This window comes from Elephas maximus, chromosome 1 (assembly GCF_024166365.1).
Source record: "Elephas maximus indicus isolate mEleMax1 chromosome 1, mEleMax1 primary haplotype, whole genome shotgun sequence".
NCBI lineage: Eukaryota > Metazoa > Chordata > Mammalia > Proboscidea > Elephantidae > Elephas > Elephas maximus.
The window spans coordinates 85408578-85425258 of NC_064819.1; the positions used below are offsets into that span (position 1 = coordinate 85408578).

Sequence of the window (16681 nt, forward strand, 5' to 3'; positions counted from 1 at the left end):
TATGATGGTATCTTGGCTGTTTGATGGTGTGAAAGCAATATTAGGACAGTTCACAGAAACACTGTTTGGTTTCTGCAGTTATATAGCTATGGGTTACATCGTGCTGCTCCTGAAGAAGCCTGGGTGTCTCAGATTCTTGAGAATTCATAAAAAGGGTTTTTGTTTTTTTTTTTAATTTGCCTCATAAACAAAATGGAAATTAAAAAATTTAACTCTAGCAATCTTTGAACTAACCACGACACTATTGGGAATATCCGTCTGTACAGATAAGGTAAGATGGGTTCGTTTATTACAGAGTTCCTCTTAGGATGAAGACAAAACACATATACCCAGTTCAGAAAACCTGCAAATACATGAAGTACATGTGTGATGCTGCAATGTCCAATATGATAGCCACTAGCCACAATATGGTGGTAAGGTGTTGGGAGAGGAGAAGAAATGTATAATCCTACAATTAGATCTCAGTCTTTTAGTTAGCCCAGGAGTTGTGACTGTCGCAATTCCTTCTCAGCTTTTTTTTTTTTTTTTTTTTTTCCCATCCCTTAGGTGAAACAGGAAGATGAAAGGGAGCTGGAGTTGGGTATTTCCTCTCCCCCACCTCCAAGGCTACCTCCAAGGCTAGCCGGGGCTTTTTGGGGTATTCACTTTCCCCATGCAGAAGGCAGGAAAGCCTGGTGGTGTAGTGGTTAAGTGCTATGGCTGCTGACTAAAAGGCTACAGATTTGAGTCCACGAGGTGCTCCCTGGGAACCCTATGGAGCAATTCAGTTCTGTCCTATGTGAGTTGGTATCATCTACATGGTAACAGGTTTGGGTTTTTTTTTTTTTTTTTTTTTTTTTTGTATGTGGAAGGCTAGAGTGCACTGGAATTGGGCATATTCCTTTTTCCTGCGTTAGGTCTGATAAAATGCAGTTTGGTTAGGCTCTGATAAAGCAGTTTCCCTTGAGAGCAAGCAATTGTTAAGAACAGAGCACTATTGCAAAACAGTTACTTTTCCCCCTCCCTTTGCTGGAAGAACTAGGGGATTTTTCTCTGAATGTCACAATGGGAATCTGGTGCTGCTTCTCCTGGTAAAACTCACAAAACGTGTCAGGGGCCCTGTAATGCTGGGCCTCCAGGAGTTTTTCCCTCTTAAGCCAGTCCACATTCAGTCTCCAGCAATAAAGAACTATTTCTAACTGATGCTGGGTCCAGCTGCAGTGATGGTTTCTGATCCTATTAAGGACTGATTCTCTGTGTCACCCGGTTTCTCTCTCCAGTTTTCAGGGTGGTGGTTTGCAGGTGTTCTCCATTATCTGTTGTATATATGAAAAGCCATTGATTTTTAGTTTTACAGCTTTTTTTCTTGTTGTGAGGATGGGTGAGATGACTTCCAAGCTCTTTATATGCCAGACTAGAAACCAGAAGTCATAATTTTTAAATCAATTGCTTATTCAAATCAGTTTTTAAACTGCTTGATAATGTTTTGGATATATTAGGTTAATAAAGTATATTGTCAAAATTAAATTCACTTGCTTATTTTTCCTTGCTTAATGTGGCTACTGGAAAATTTAAAGTTGCACAAAGGTCCCTCATTTATAGCTTGCATTGTATTTGTATTAGACAGTACTGGCTGGAGAAGATGGTACCTGAGTAGATGTTGTTCTGGGAGAATCCCAGAGGCAGAGAGGATGGAGTATGACCTACCAACATTTATGTTTCATATCATGCACGAACTTGAAAGACAGTGGTCACATGCATGATCTCCTTCAATCTTTACAACATTCCTTTTTTTAAAAATATATTAATCATTGGTCTCACTTTTAAGCTATTGAATAAGGCTAATTTCATTTTGGTATTTGCTCTGTCTCCCATCTCAGTAGAATATAAAAGAATCCTTGTTCATTTAGGTAATAAAACACTCAATGATGCTGTTTGTCCAATCAAATATTTCTTAAAGAAATAAAATGCATGCATCTGAGTTGAGTTGGGCTGACTGACCTAATAAAGTGTCTGTCTTCCAGTTTCTGTAGTCAACGACCCTATCCTGATGTTGATTCTCATTTTGTACTAATGTTCCTTTTTGCAACTTGATGCAGTTCTGATGTTGGAGCACTGTATGTGATTTTCTCCTGACAGTGTTCAGGAGTTTCCAGTGGAAAACAGATATTGGGAAACCAAAACACTTACAGGAAAAGAAGAAAAAAATTCAAAATGATTAAAAAAAAAATTACCTGTTATCCCTAACAAAGAATGTCAAGAAAGAGGCTGATGTTAGAGGGGGAAAATAATGGCTATTCACACCTGAGTTTTGATGACTTTACTGCCATTTGCTTTCATTTTTCAGAATTCTAGGTACCGTCATAAATGTTCAGCACAATTTTTCCAAGATAATTTTTCATATATTTTTGTTCTTTCCTTGAACAGAAATAATTCGAGATTTGGAAATGTCAAAGAGGGGTGCAAGGCTGCAGGGATTCATATCAACAAGAAAATTCAAGATATTCTTAAAATTGCTCAAAAGCTCAATGATGTTCAACAATTTTCCTATTTCATCAGTTTAATAATGAAGTGTACTCAAGGTATAAACCCAAATTTTCTGATTGCAAAATTTTCCTTGCATACACTACACCCACATATAGTATAGTGATTCTTTTCCTACAGGACTTTTAAACATTTCTTGCTATTAAAAACATCCCTTCTCCCCCTCCCCATATATAATAATATAAAAGCAAAAATGAATCATAAGTGCAACGAAAACCCATTGCCGTGGAGTCAATTCTGACTAATAGCGACCCTGTTGGACAAGGTAGGGCTGCCCCGTGGGATTTCCAAAGCTGTGGTCTGTAGGGTCCCTGTGAGTCGGAATCTACTCAAAGGCAAAGGGTTCGCTTTTTTGTTTGTTTAATCTTTAGGGAAGCAAACTGCCACATCTTTCTCCCCGGGAGTGGCTGATGGGTTAGCAGCCAAGCACCCAGTACGACGCAAGGGCTCCTTGTAAGTGCAACAGCATGTAGTGTATCGGACTTTCTGATACCACAATTTCCACAGTAGAACTACTCCATAGAGTTTTCTAGTTTTTTCAATCTTTATGGGAGCAGATCGCCAGTTCTTCCTCCCGCCCAAGGGGCTGGATAGGTTGAACCGCTGACCTTTAGGTTAGCAGCCTAGCGCTTAGCCATTTCGGCACCAGAGCTCCTTACCTGAATTTCAGTTTGTTTGTTTGGTTTTTGTTAAATAAAATATGCAAAAAGTCGGTTAACACTTCATGGAACATCGCAGGAATATGTAAACAAAGGAGAGGATGATAAAAACATGTATGTACACAACCTGGTTGGATTTGCTAGAATCAGTAAAAAGTGTAGTAAGATATATAGAAATACATATATCTTTTTTTTTTTAACATAGTTCTCCGTTGAATGAATGTGCTACACTCAGCTCTATTACAGCCCTACAGTCTTGGGATGCAACTATTATCCAAGAAAAAAGAGTGATAATATCACGCAAACATAAAAGAAATTGCCGAAACCCGGGATTGAACCAGGGACCTTTAGATCTTCAGTCTAACGCTCTCCCAACTGAGCTATTTCGGCTGTGTGGAAACGCAGCTTTTAGTCATACCTCCAAAATATTATTCTCCCTTTTTATTTACAAGGCTTGTGTGTTCTTAAATATTTAATCTTAATTTATTCAATATTATCTTCTCGCTCACCCAAAATTACATGGTCTCTGTTGCCATCCATGTCTGAAAAGTGCGATCCAATTTTGGAGACCGTGGATGGGTTGGTAGAGTAGGAGGGCAAGGAAGCGGAGGAATAGGTAAAGCAGGAAGAAGCTTTTCTGCTTGGTAACCTGCGGCTGTTCTACGCTCCACACGTTGCTGGGAAAACCAAGGGAATTCCAAATGATTGAGCCTGTTCTTTCTTCTTTCAGTCCTTCTTTTTCTGTCTTGCTCTTCAATGACACTGGAAAGGGGCACAGAGAACTATTGAGCAAATTTACGTGGTGGTTGGGCTTCTTGATTCGGAGTAGAAACGGAAACATTTAAAGTCAATCCATCGAATAAAGTGTTTATTTCCACAGGAGTGCGCAAAACGTGTTTTCAAAAGAGAAAAGAACGGAAATGTTGAAAATTGTAAAAAGCAGATGAATTGTATGGTTTCGAACCCCGTCAAGGAAAGGACACATTCCCATTGAGCCACACCTCTCTCAGAACAGAAAGGTCATGAAGGTCCTCCCTGAAATATTAGCAGTATTTCTAAGGGGTCTTCGCAGATCTGATATTTGGCCAGAAAGAAACTCCATTGTTTCAAATCTCACTATTTATTAAACCTCTAAACTATATTCTCTTGCACTGCTACACCAGGAAATACGTAAGTGAATGGTAGATCAAATATTGTTTCTGCTTCTTGGACATTTCATCCCATCAATCAAACTTCCCTCCCCTGGAAACCACCAGGGGCCATTTTTTCCACAATCACCAGGAAAGATCGCCAATAAAACTTGTATTTTCAACTCTTTTCCCTCTCTCTACCTTTTCTTTTTTCTCTTCTGACAAAGTTTTTCAAGCCCCCTTCTCCTTAAGAAGGACCTTCTGGGTGCAAACCTTGTATAATACCTAAAGGTTGGCAATTTGAACCCACCCAGTGACACCAGGGATTAAAGGCCTGATAATTCGCTTCTCTAAAGATTACAGCCAAGAAAACCCTGTGGAGCAGCTCTGCTCTGCAACACATGGGATTACTCTGAGTAGGAATCGACCCTACAGCAATATTTTTTTTTGTTTGTTTGTTGTTTTGTTTTCTCCTTAAGAAGGGATTCGTCTCAGCCTGTGAGAAGCTATTTCAAAACTTATATTTGACAAACGACCTGTATGTGGAATATATGAACTTCTACAAAACTCTAAGAAAAAGATTGAAAACTCAGTGAGAAAGAGCAAAGGTTAAACATGTACTTCACAAAAAAGTATTCCCAAATGGCCAATCAGCAATTTTTAAAAGGTGTTGGACATCATCAGCTATCAGGAAGACGCAAATCAAAAACAGTGAAATAATACTACCCTAGTGAAAAAATTTTTTCACTAGAATTGCTTAACCTAAAAGAAATGACAATATCAAGTGTTGCTGAGGAGAGGAAACAACTGAAACTTTGATACATTGCTGATGAGACTGCCAACTGGTACATCCACACTGGTACGCTATTTGGAAATACCGTCTAAAACAAAACACAACCTACCACCCTGAAACTCCATGGCTACATTTAGACCCAAGAAAAAATGCACGCTTATCGCCCTTGAAAGGCGTGTTCATAGCAGCGTTAGTCTTCCCAATGTTCATAGAGGTGGGGTGAAATGAAGGAAGAGAAGGAGAAAAAGGAGAGAGAGGAAGAGGACAAGAAATGCATCCTCAAACTGACGAGGATTTGGATGGGTGGGGTGGAAGGGTAAGTGCAAGCTTCTTTTTTTTTTTTTTTTTCCGGCTCTTCCTCCACGTGTGCCGGAAGAGAGAAACCCCTTTTCTCCTACAAGAAGCAGTCTTGACCCAGAAGAGGGTGCGGTTCCTGGCTTTGCGAGCGGCTTGCTGCTCTTTCCACTGCCGGGTAGACAGGCTGAGCACTGTGGAAGGCGCAAGTGAGGTTGAATTTTGTTGTCTGCAGACCAGATGTCGCCGGTATTGTAGCTTCCGTGGTCGCTGCAGGGATTTCCCGATTTGCATTCGTGGATGTGGTGGGACTGGGAGCTGTGCTGAGGTGGAAGCAGGATCGGCCGGCAGCTTTGAGACTGAGCACCACAGCGACGGGGGAAGCGTCATAGTAACCAGGTTTTCCTTGAAATGCAAAAAATGAAAAAGACAGTTCCCGTTTGTTTACGCCACGACTTATTTCTAACTATTAGAAAGAAGCCTACTGAAACCCAACTTTCTTCAGAAGAAACTCTACCTGGCTCCTTTTCTCCTCCAAAGAGGGATTGTGACCAGGGAATGCCAGAGTCGTGGTACAATCGGTGATAACCACATGCTCAGCCGCCTTCTCCTGAGTCCCAGTATAGGACAGAGGCAATACAGATGAGTCCCTCACACGTCAAGTACCTGGTGCCTCAAGACTATTCCGATGGCGACCCCACGTGTTACAGAGTAGAACTGCTCCATAGGGGTTTCTTGGCTGTGAAGTTTACGGAGGCAAATCGCCAGGCCTTTTCTTGGCGGTGCTGCGGTGGGTTCAAACCGCCTACCTTTAGGATAGCAGCTGATCGCAAACAAGGAGGTGAACTCAAAATTGGCTACTTAGGGATGGCCTGTGCCAGACTGATAGAAGGCAGATAGTTGCAGCTTTTGGAGAGAAGAGAAAAGGGGACGATACATTATGAAAGACCTCCAGGTCTCTTGGCTTCTGGCACCTCTTCTACCATAATCAATCCCCCCTTTACCACGGAGAAAACACCCCTTCTCTCGCCTCCAAGCCTTCCTCTACAAGGGCTCCCTCTACAAAATTTCCTCATGGTTTACATCAAAACACAAAACAAAAATCTTTTTTAGTTCATATTCTGGATTGTATGATCAAATTCACATTGATTCATCTAGGTTATTATTATTCTCCGGGTGAAGAATTTAAAGTACTTATAAAGAGGAGTAGAATCGTTCCAGAAGAATGGGCAACGGGGCTGAAACTATACAGACTGTACTCCAGGTCTTTGGAAACCCTGGTGGCGTTTTGGCAAGTGGGGTCCCGGGCGTGCTTTGCAAGGAAGGGAAAAGAAAATGGAAGTACTGGGGATTGAACCCAGGACCTCGTGCATGCTAAGCACGCGCTCTACCACTGAGCTATACCCCCCTATCAAACGCAAGCCTGGTCTACATTTCTTTGAGGGCTAAGTCATCAGGATAAAATCACCTTACGTTCAATGCCGCTGTTTCTAAGTTCTTTATAGTGCATTCTCTCAGGCACGGATACACCAAGGGAAGGGTACCTTAATGCTAGAAAGGTATTGTTTATGGTCGAGATGGTCTTCCACCAAATTGCCGGGAACCTCTTCCATTCCATTCCATCACATGGGTGAGTCCTTGGATAACATTCTCTTGCAACTTCTCTGAATATAACTTTCTAAATAAATAAAACTGACTCAAATGTGTGTGAAAATACTCTAAAACTGAATGCGCATGGAAACAAATAAATCTTAACTATTCTAAAAGAATAATATAACCAGATGGGGAAAAAAGAGAGAGCTGATTCAAGTAAGTGTTTTACACAGTACGTTGCCATCACTGAAGACGAAAAGAATGGCAAACAAATCTTAAGCTCTACGTAGCAGGGTTATTATTTTATGCCTGGAAAATACAAAGCAGATGTGATTGGATAGCTGGGAAACAGCAGAGGAAATAGCTGTTCTTCCAGTACAGCCAAAAGGTCCTAGACATCTGTGCACTGCTCACTTTTTGGTTTTTTTCGGGGGGGGGGGGAGTAGGTAGAAATTTCCATTTGAACACACATACCATATATATGTGTGTGTGTATCACTTCTTCATAGTGGCATGTTTAATGTTAGCTGATGCTTCCAGGCACAATTTTTATTTAGAGATTTAAAAACATGGAAAAATTGGATGAGTAATAAAATATAAGTTGAACTGTATGAAATAGAAATTCAGCATGTGTAGATTATCTAATCCGTTTAAAGCAGGGTTTTGGTTTTTGTTTTCGACTTTTATGTTTGGCAGGACTCTAGCTCCCTGATAGCCATCATTTTGTGATCTAGCATCCACCCACTCATTTACCTAGAATCCAGTGCCCTCTTATTGTTAGACCAAACTTCTGGCGGTGGAGAGAGGGGATGGGTAGAGAAATCAGTTGGGGGACAATGGGTTCCTTGTCTTAAGAATTTCAGAGCAAACAAAGGAGACTAAAGAATTTTTTTCCCTGGGCCTCTTGTTTTTTCTCCTTTCTCTATTTTTCCTTCTTCCAATCATAGTGGAAAATAGAAGCCAAGATGAAGGGTTTGTTAATATGGGCGTGACACACTTGTTTTGATATGAGGAGAGCCTATGTGTAGTAGGCTGAACGTTGTTGAATAATGACTCCCAAAGATATCAGGTCCCAATCCCTGAAACCTGTAGATGTTACCTTTTATGGAAAAAAAAAAGTCTTCGCATGTGTAATTTGGTTAAGGATCTTGAGATGGAGAGATTATCCTGGATTATCTGGGTTGCCCCTAAATGCTGTCACAGGAGTCTTTAAGAGAGAGGCAGAGGGAGATTTCACATACACAAAGACATTGTGACCACGGAGGCAGAGATTGGAAGAATGCTGGCAGTCAGAAGAAGCTGGAAGAGGAAAGGAAGGGATTCTCCCCCAGAGCCTCCAGAAAGAGCTTGGCCTTGCCAACACCTTGATTTTGTCCAGTAATGTGACTTCCTATTTCTGGTCTAAAGAACTGTGAGAGAATAAATTCCTCTTCTCCTAAACCAGAAAACTGTGGTAATTTGTTACAGCAGTCACAGGAAATTAATGTACTTTGGAAGCAGATTATTTTCTTTTTTTCCACTCCCCTCTTCCTTCTGTTCTACCAGCCGCCTTTGGTGGTTTCACCGATTTATGAAATACAAGAAAATATGAGCTGGAGGTACCGGGAGTTGAACCCGGGGCCTCGTACATGCGAAGCACGCGCTCTACCACTGAGCTACACCCCCTTGCAGGATACGAGACTTTAGAGGTCCTTGAGGAAATTTAATGTCTGTGTATTCTGGGGTTCCTTATTCCTGTGTTGTTCCAGCAGTGTTGGGAATGGAAGCAGGATTTATAGTTGCTTTAAAATAGAGGACTTCAAGTAACTGTAGGGAATAGCAAATGAAGCTTAAGATGAAATTCATAGTATAAGAAACATGCAGTGGAAAATTGACTCGGTTAAACTTTTTTGTTAAGCCTTGATGATTGAACTGCTAAAGATCCAGTCCTTGTTATTATGCTAGAGTTCAAGTCCCTGTTTAGGCGATTTTTTTTTAACTCCAAAAGTGTCTAACTCTGCAAGGCAAGGCTATTGAAATTCAGCTTTTCCCTGAAAAACACTTCTTGCTATTTGCTGTTTGTTCACAAGAATATTAAGGGCAAGACTTTGATGGGAAAAGCCCGAGTGAGAATAAAAACCGCATGTGATTGGCTCAGCAATTTGCTACTGAGAGTCAGCTTTATTCCCTTTTATTGCTGCGTGAAGGCAACTGAGTAGGTTGGTGGAAAAATCCAGGAGAGTAATGCTCATTGCTCAAGGTATGAACTGAGCAGTTGATTTAGGGATGGAGGGCAGAGTGAGATTATAAAAGTAAACTAACAGCTAGACGCAGGATTTAGAGACCTAGCGCAAGAACTCAGCCCAGTGCTCTGGTCAGAATACTTAGGGGTGGGAGTATTCAGTAGGCATATATATAATGAGGAGGATGAGAACTGAAAAGTGTCCTTTGGAAATTTAATATCAGGAATTCATTTAATGATATTTGTGAAAACCAAAAAAGTGAACTTCTTCCTCAGCTGATCTTGAACCCTGTGTTCACACAGGTTACTGCCATGGCCTTGAAACTTTCATGGACGATCCAGAGTTTCATTTCATAGTGCCAGACTCCTAGTAGATGTTATCTCTTCCTCATTCACCTTTGTCTATCTATATGTCTTTGTCTCCTGTATTAGTAAGTATATTATTAAACCTCTTTTGAAATTGGGAGAACCTGACTGGTTCAGAAGACTTTCTCTCTCAGTTGACTCCTGGGGCTGGTAGAATAGGATAAGAGGAAACTGATAAATGGCAAGTTTTACTGAAATTGAGCACTAGAGAAGTGTGGCCCACAAAACTGCAAGCTCTGGTGTAGGGGTGTGTATAAGTGCTGAGAGGATGAGTGGCAATTATCTAGGTGGTTTGGAGGTGTGAAACCACAATTGTGAATGCTCCAGAATCATTGAGTAATTATCCTCTAAATTGCACCCAGAGAAAACTGGATACCAGAGAGATTACCAGAGTTTGTTTTTTTCTGTTTGTTCCCGGGTGCACTGAACACACCAAGAATTGTTTATTACTTTTTGTTTTGTTTTATTACTTTTTGTGACGACATTTGGACTTGATGGTGTCCAGACAGCATTAATAAATATTTAATAATGGGGAAGTAGTAGGATGAGTTCCAAGTATATGAATTCTTCTGATGAATTAACCATTTATCTCAGGTGATAAAACTTATTCATACTCAATGTACTCTCTTATTGAGGAAACCTGCAGATGTATGAAGTGCATTTCTAATGCATCTAGGACCAGAGAGAAGACTGTAACTGACTGGGTATCATTTTGAAGAAGCTGAGAGAATAAAAGGGTGGAATCATGGTTTTCATGTAAAGAGATTTTATGTAATGCTCTAAGATTTGAATTCACACTAATGATTTTCTTTCATCTTTACAGCATCTCATCTACATAATCTTTGTTGGCCTCGATTTGTTGACATGGACAGGGAAGTTTAGTTTTATATAGGGAATTGCCCTAAATCTCCCACCATAATCAAATATGACAGAACTATTCCTGAATTAGAGCCATGGTGGCACAGCGGGTAGAGCTTGTCTGCCAATCAAAGGTCGGCAGTTTGAATCCACCAGCTGTTCCTCCAAACTCTGTGGGGCAGAGTTAACCGAAATGGGTTTGGTTTGGGTTTGGTTCCTGAATTAGCAGTAATCCTTCAATTTATTAAGTCTTAAAAAAAAAAAAAAGGAGGAAATGCATCACCCTTTAAGTCAGAGTGACTGCATGTCCTAATGGATAAAAGTGTCTGCTTCCACATTCTTGTGCAGCGAGTGGTCCCATCCAAATGCCACCTCTCACACATTCATACAGGCTCTCACACACAGCAGTGAGATTCCCTTTCCTCTCAGCAGTTCCTCAATATTTACTCTCTCCCTGAGAGAGCTAAACAAAAGAGGAGCTTGTTGAAGAATCCAAAATCCATTGCTGTGGAATTGAATTCTGACTCGTAACGACCCTATAGGACAGAGTAGAACTACCCCATAGGGTTTTTTTTCATAGATTTAATTGTGATCCCCCAAAATATGTGTCAACTTGGTTAGGCCATGATTCCCAGTATTGTGTGGTTGTCCTCCATTTTGTGATTGCTGTAACTTCCCTATGTGTTGTAAATCCTAATCTTGGCCTGTGGTTAATCAGGCAAGATTGGATTGTGTTGAAGAGGATTAGGGTAGAATGTAACACCCTTACTCAGGTGACATCCCTGATCTGATACAGAGGGAGTTTTCCTGGGATGTGGCCTCATCACCTTTTATTTTATAAGAGATGATAGGAGAGAGAAGAGAGCAGAGAGTTGGGGACCTCAAACCACCAAGAAAGCAGCGCCAGGAGCAGAGTGCATCCTTTGGCCTCGAGTTCCTACGCAGAGAAGCTCCTAGACCAAGAGAAGATTGATGACAACGACCTTCCCCCAGAGCCAGCAGAGAGAGATAGCCTTTCCCCGGAGCTGGCAGCCTGTCTAGCCTACTAGACTGTGAGAGAATAAACTTCTGTTTGTTGAAGCCATCCACTTGTTGTATTTCTGTTATAGCAGCAGCCCTAGATGCCTAAGACAGTTTTCAAGGCTGTAAATCTTTCTGGAAGCAGACTGTCACATCTTTCTCCCACAGAGCGGCTGGTGGGTTCCAACTGCAGACCTTTCTGTTAATAGCTGAGCATTTAATTGCTGCACTACCAGGGCTCTTTTTGTTGAAGAGTAGAACCCCAAAATAACACATGGTTAAATTTCCAAATCTGGTCTACAATGTATCTTAAAATAAGTCACTCTTTTCCTGGGCCGAAGTTAGTCACTGCTTGCTCTCAGTGAGGCTCTTCAGTCTGTCATGTTATTCGTTTTCATTGGCATGTATTTTTCGCAATCTTCATCCTGAATTTCCTGTGGCTTTCTCACTCTAAGCTCTTGGCTTTTGCACCTATCTTTTTTCTCTTAAATACAGAGGTAGACCTCCCTGGAGAAGCCTATGGCTAAAAGGGAAATAAATATTTCCACTTGGGCTTGAGTCCTAATACAGTAGAGAAAAAATGGTAGTAATTCCATGGTATTCTTTATTATTTTCCTTTTGCAGTTTGAACGCCATATGGATAATTTTCTCTAGACAGAGTATCCGGATATAAGTGTTAAACAGAAACTGTGAAACTATAATATTCAAAAGAATAGAAAATGACCCATTTCCTCCATCAAAGGAAACCTGGCTTCTGAGCACTAGCTGTGACTCTTTCTTTGGAGAAGTAAATCCAGAACCTGAAAAAGTCTTTTGTTTTAGTCCACACTAGCATCAAATTTTATAGGGGTGTTGGATCTTCAAAACCTAACACAGGGTTTAGAACACAAAGTGGAAGGGATTAATACAAGAGTTTCTGAAGATCTGAGAGTATCTGGTGAGGGGGAGACAGTTAAGAGTTTTAAAATGATTACAAGATTCTATCCTATTTAAACTGTTGCAGAGCAGAGACAAAGATACAAACTTCCAAGTTCACATTGGAAGGTAGCACAGTCTTTGTAAAAAAGAAAACTTCACACCAAATTTAATCATGTATGTTGATTAAAAATATTAATACCATGTTACAATGGATGGGAAACAGGCTCAGTAATAACAAAAAAGTTCAAAAACTTAAATATTTTACCATTATTTTTCTACATTCTACATTAGAACAGGAAATGATAAAAAATCAAAATCTAGCCAAATACTTGTATTATAGTATATATCCTCTTAATTTTGTCCTCTTAATTTACATCATAGCACTTAACCCAGCGCTTCTCCACCAATTTTAAAGTGCAAAGGAATCTCTTGGAAATCCTGTTAACATCCTGTCCAGGAGGTCTGGAGTGGAGCTGAGATTCTGCATTTCTTAACAAGCTCTTTCCTGGTCCAAGGACAACTCTTCTGGTCCAAGGACCACACTGATCAAAAACCAAACCTGTTGCTCCGGTGTCTGTTCTAACTCATGGCGACCCCATGTGTCACAGAGTAGGGTTTTCTTGGCTGTAATCTTAATGTAAGCAGATTGTCAGGCGTTTCTTCTGCTGTGGTTGGAACCGCCAATCTTTAGGCTAGTAGTCCAGTGCAAACCGTCTGCACCACCTACAACAACAACGACAACAAAAAACCAAACTCGTTGCGGTCTAGTCCACTTCGACTGACAGATTGCACCACCTAAGGACTTTAAAGAAGACTTCGAAGTACCGGGAGTCGAATCCCTTGCCTCATGCATGGAAAGAAGGCGATCTACCGCTGAACTTCAATGGTCTGGAAAATTCCTTTCCGATAGAGGACGCAGCTGTATTAGGTCAAATTATTGCTGGAAATCAGCAGCTGGGAAAGGCCTGTTCTCGTGTAACAGTGAAGACAAAACAAACCTGGAAATCAATTCGTGAACTTTGAGATCTTCAGCCGAATGCTCTTCCCAATGGAGCTATTCCGACGTAAGTGTGATGGCGTTACATTCTTTGATGAAAATTAATTTTTCAACTGCCCAGTTTGGAAGGCTCCGCGTTTTATCTTGTTCAGCCTCCAGTCCGATCATGGCCGACCACACAGTTCAGAAAGCAGAAGAAGCTAACAAAAATTGCGTGAGGGCCTTGTGTTTTTCTTTTGTTACATTTTTCAATTCTTAAATGTTCTTTCCTGGTTTATTAATATACCGCACTGCAAAATAGAACCAAAGATGAACGGGCTTGTCAATTTGCTGATACTTTGTTATCTGAGGTTAGAGAGCTGTTGAATGAATGGGGTCTTTGTCTTCTGGGTCCTAATGGGGCAGAAATAACACAGGCAAATCATTGTTAAATAGATAGGTTTACTTTCTGTTTAACTAAGAGAAAGAGTGAAGCAGTGAAAAAACAAATACAAATCAAAAGGAAAAACTGAGCAAAATGGCGGAAGAGACTAAAAATGGAGGTGCCGGGGATTGAACCCGGGGCCTCGTGCATGCTAAGCACGCGCTCTACCACTGAGCTACACCCCCTTGAGGAGCAAGTGATTAGGGAAAATACCCAAGACTGATCACTAGCCACAAGACAGAAATCTGTTCTATATAATTTCCGTTTCTGAAATTGAAAATCTAGGTCTTGCGCGGTGTTTTGCTGGAAAAAGAGTAAACTGCATTTTAGACCGAAAGTTCCTATTGGCGATCCTGGAATCTTTCCGCTCCTGGGAAGCCTGTAATCACTTCCTTGCAGCCATCAGGTAAAAGCCGGTTAGAAACATTTTCTGTAGTGTCTTCACTGTGTCTATTCCTTTTCTCTCGCTGCTTTAAAGGGCTGCCAGAAAGCTACAAAGTATAATGCGGGGAAACAAAAATAGAAACCATTTTAGGTCTAGGTGAGGAGAGAAGAGAGAAAAAGAAAAAGCAGATCTGCTAGTGCCTGTCGTAGGCACAGTCCTCAGCGGACGCCGGCGACCGGTCCCCGGCTAAGCGATGAGACCCTGCAAGACTCGAACTGGGAAGAGAGCGGAGAGCACGCGCAGGTGTAATAGCGCCCCCTTGCGGGCAAAATGCTATTTTCGGGCAAGGAGGAGGCCAGGAAGGTGATTTACCGGCTGGGGATCCACCTGCCATACGAATCAACGCTTTGCAAAACCGCAAGGCTACACTGGCTCAACAGTCCTGTCATTCTCGGAAGCTCTGGGCCTCTCTCTCCCAGCCCAACAAACCGACAGAGCCTCAGCTCACTTTGGAAAAGTCGCTTATATAGGAAGAAAGACATATTAAGGCGATATAGTAGATAATCCTGCTCCAATAAGAGATGAAAAACATGTCAATAAAAATGCCCATATATAAAAAAAAGATGAAAAACATGTCAATAAAAATGAACATATATGCTTGAATAAATCATTTAAACCAGTTTGAAGAGGTCCTCATACACGAGGAATGAACTGGGATTTTCACAAAAATATGAATCCCTTGACTTCAACAGTGCTGAATGATCAAGGAGGGGAGAAAGGGTGGTGAGGGTGTTTGGGCCCAGCAATCTTCCCCCCTCCACACACACACATTCTTTTGTAGTACATATGAACCATTAATGAAAACTGACCACATTTTAGGCCACAAAGAAAGTCTCAATAAATTCCAAAGTACAGGAACAATAAAAACAGCATTCACTGACCATCAGGCAATAAAACTAGAAATTAACAGCAAATAAAAAATAAAAGTTCCTCCCACCTGGAAATTTTAAAACATACTATAAAATAACTCTTGGATCACAGGGGGAAATACAAATTTTAATTTCATAATTTCTTAAGAACGACAGAAACGCAAACCTGATATATCAGAATCTGTGTAATAAAGCTGAAGTATTTATCAGAAGAAATATTATACCATTAAATATCTACATCAATAACTATAAAAATAAAATAAATGGATTAAACGCTCAGTTCAAAACAAAAGCAAATACGACAAAATAAATGGATGCAGAAGGAAGGGTTAACAAAGATAAGCTCAGAAAACAAGTTAGAAAAAAGTAGAGCTATAAAAAAAGAAAACTACAAGCCAATTTCATGCATGAACTTCAATGCCCAAATTGTAAATAAAATTAATAGCAAACAGAATCCAATAGCACTGTCTTAGTTATCTATTGCTGCTATAACAGAAATACCACAAGTGGAGGCTTTAACAAAGAGAAATTTATTCTCTCACAGTCTAGGATGCTGGAAGTCCAAATTCAGGGTGCCAGCTCCAGGGGAAGGCTTTCTCTCTCTGTTGGCTCTAGAGGAAGGTCTTTGTCATCAATCCTCCCCAGCCAAGCAGCTTCTCAGCACAGGGACTCTGGGTCTAAAGGAAGCACTATTGTCCTGGCTCCTGTTTCTTAGTGGTAGGAGGTCCCCTATCTCTTTGCTTGCTTCTCTCTTTTGTATCTCTAAAGAGGTTGATTTAAAACACAGCCTAATCTTGTAGATTGAGTCTTACCTCATTAACATAACTGCTTCTAATGCTGCCTCATTAACATCATAGAAGCAGGATTTACAACATACAGGAATATTCCATCAGATGACAAAATGGTGGACAATCACAAAATACTGGGAATCATGGCCTAGCCAAATTGACACATATTTTGGGGGAACACAATTCAATCCATGACAAACATATAAAAATAATAATACATGATGTCTAAGTGGAGCTTATTCCAGGAATGTAAAGATCATTCACTCTTAGAAAAGCCATTGATATAACCCATTGCCTTGCTGTTTTTTTTTTTTTATTGCTAGACCTAAGGAGAAAATACTATACATAATTATCTGCATAGATGCAGGAAAAGCATTTGACAAAAGTGAAAATCTATTTAATATGGTAAAAGGCATTCAATAAAATAGGAATTGATGGAGAGGATTGGAGGGAAGGGAAAGAAAGAATAAAGAAGAGAAGGAAAATTAAAAAAGAGAGAACAAAAACTCCTGGGTATAAACTTTTATATACCAAGAAATTTCCAAAACTACAATACATTCTTTAAAGTCACAAAAATATACTTAAAATTTGAAAAACATACCATATTCTTCTAGAGGAAGACCCAATTTCATATAAATTTTCAGTTCTCCCTAAAACGATTTATGAATTTAGTGCAATCCCACAGTCCAGAGGAGAGGATAAAGAAAATACTGAGACAGAGGAAAAAAGCTTCCTTTGATTCATTACTTTTTGTAAGCTTTTAAGAATGGATGACGTATGAGCA

The 16681-nt window shown here is 40.4% G+C and overlaps 4 non-coding genes across 4 annotated transcripts; all 4 read right to left on the bottom strand.

Moving 5' to 3' along the window:
• Positions 1-3499: 3499 nt before the first annotated feature.
• On the bottom strand, positions 3500-3572 carry TRNAF-GAA (transfer RNA phenylalanine (anticodon GAA)). Its single transcript has one exon. It is a non-coding gene; the product is annotated as a tRNA-Phe (tRNA).
• Positions 3573-6735: 3163 nt separating this feature from the next.
• Positions 6736-6807, bottom strand: TRNAA-AGC (transfer RNA alanine (anticodon AGC)). Its single transcript has one exon. It is a non-coding gene; the product is annotated as a tRNA-Ala (tRNA).
• Positions 6808-8584: 1777 nt separating this feature from the next.
• TRNAA-CGC (transfer RNA alanine (anticodon CGC)) lies at positions 8585-8656 on the bottom strand. Its single transcript has one exon. It is a non-coding gene; the product is annotated as a tRNA-Ala (tRNA).
• Positions 8657-13908: 5252 nt separating this feature from the next.
• On the bottom strand, positions 13909-13980 carry TRNAA-AGC (transfer RNA alanine (anticodon AGC)). The gene has a single exon. It is a non-coding gene; the product is annotated as a tRNA-Ala (tRNA).
• Between the last annotated feature and the right edge of the window lie 2701 nt (positions 13981-16681).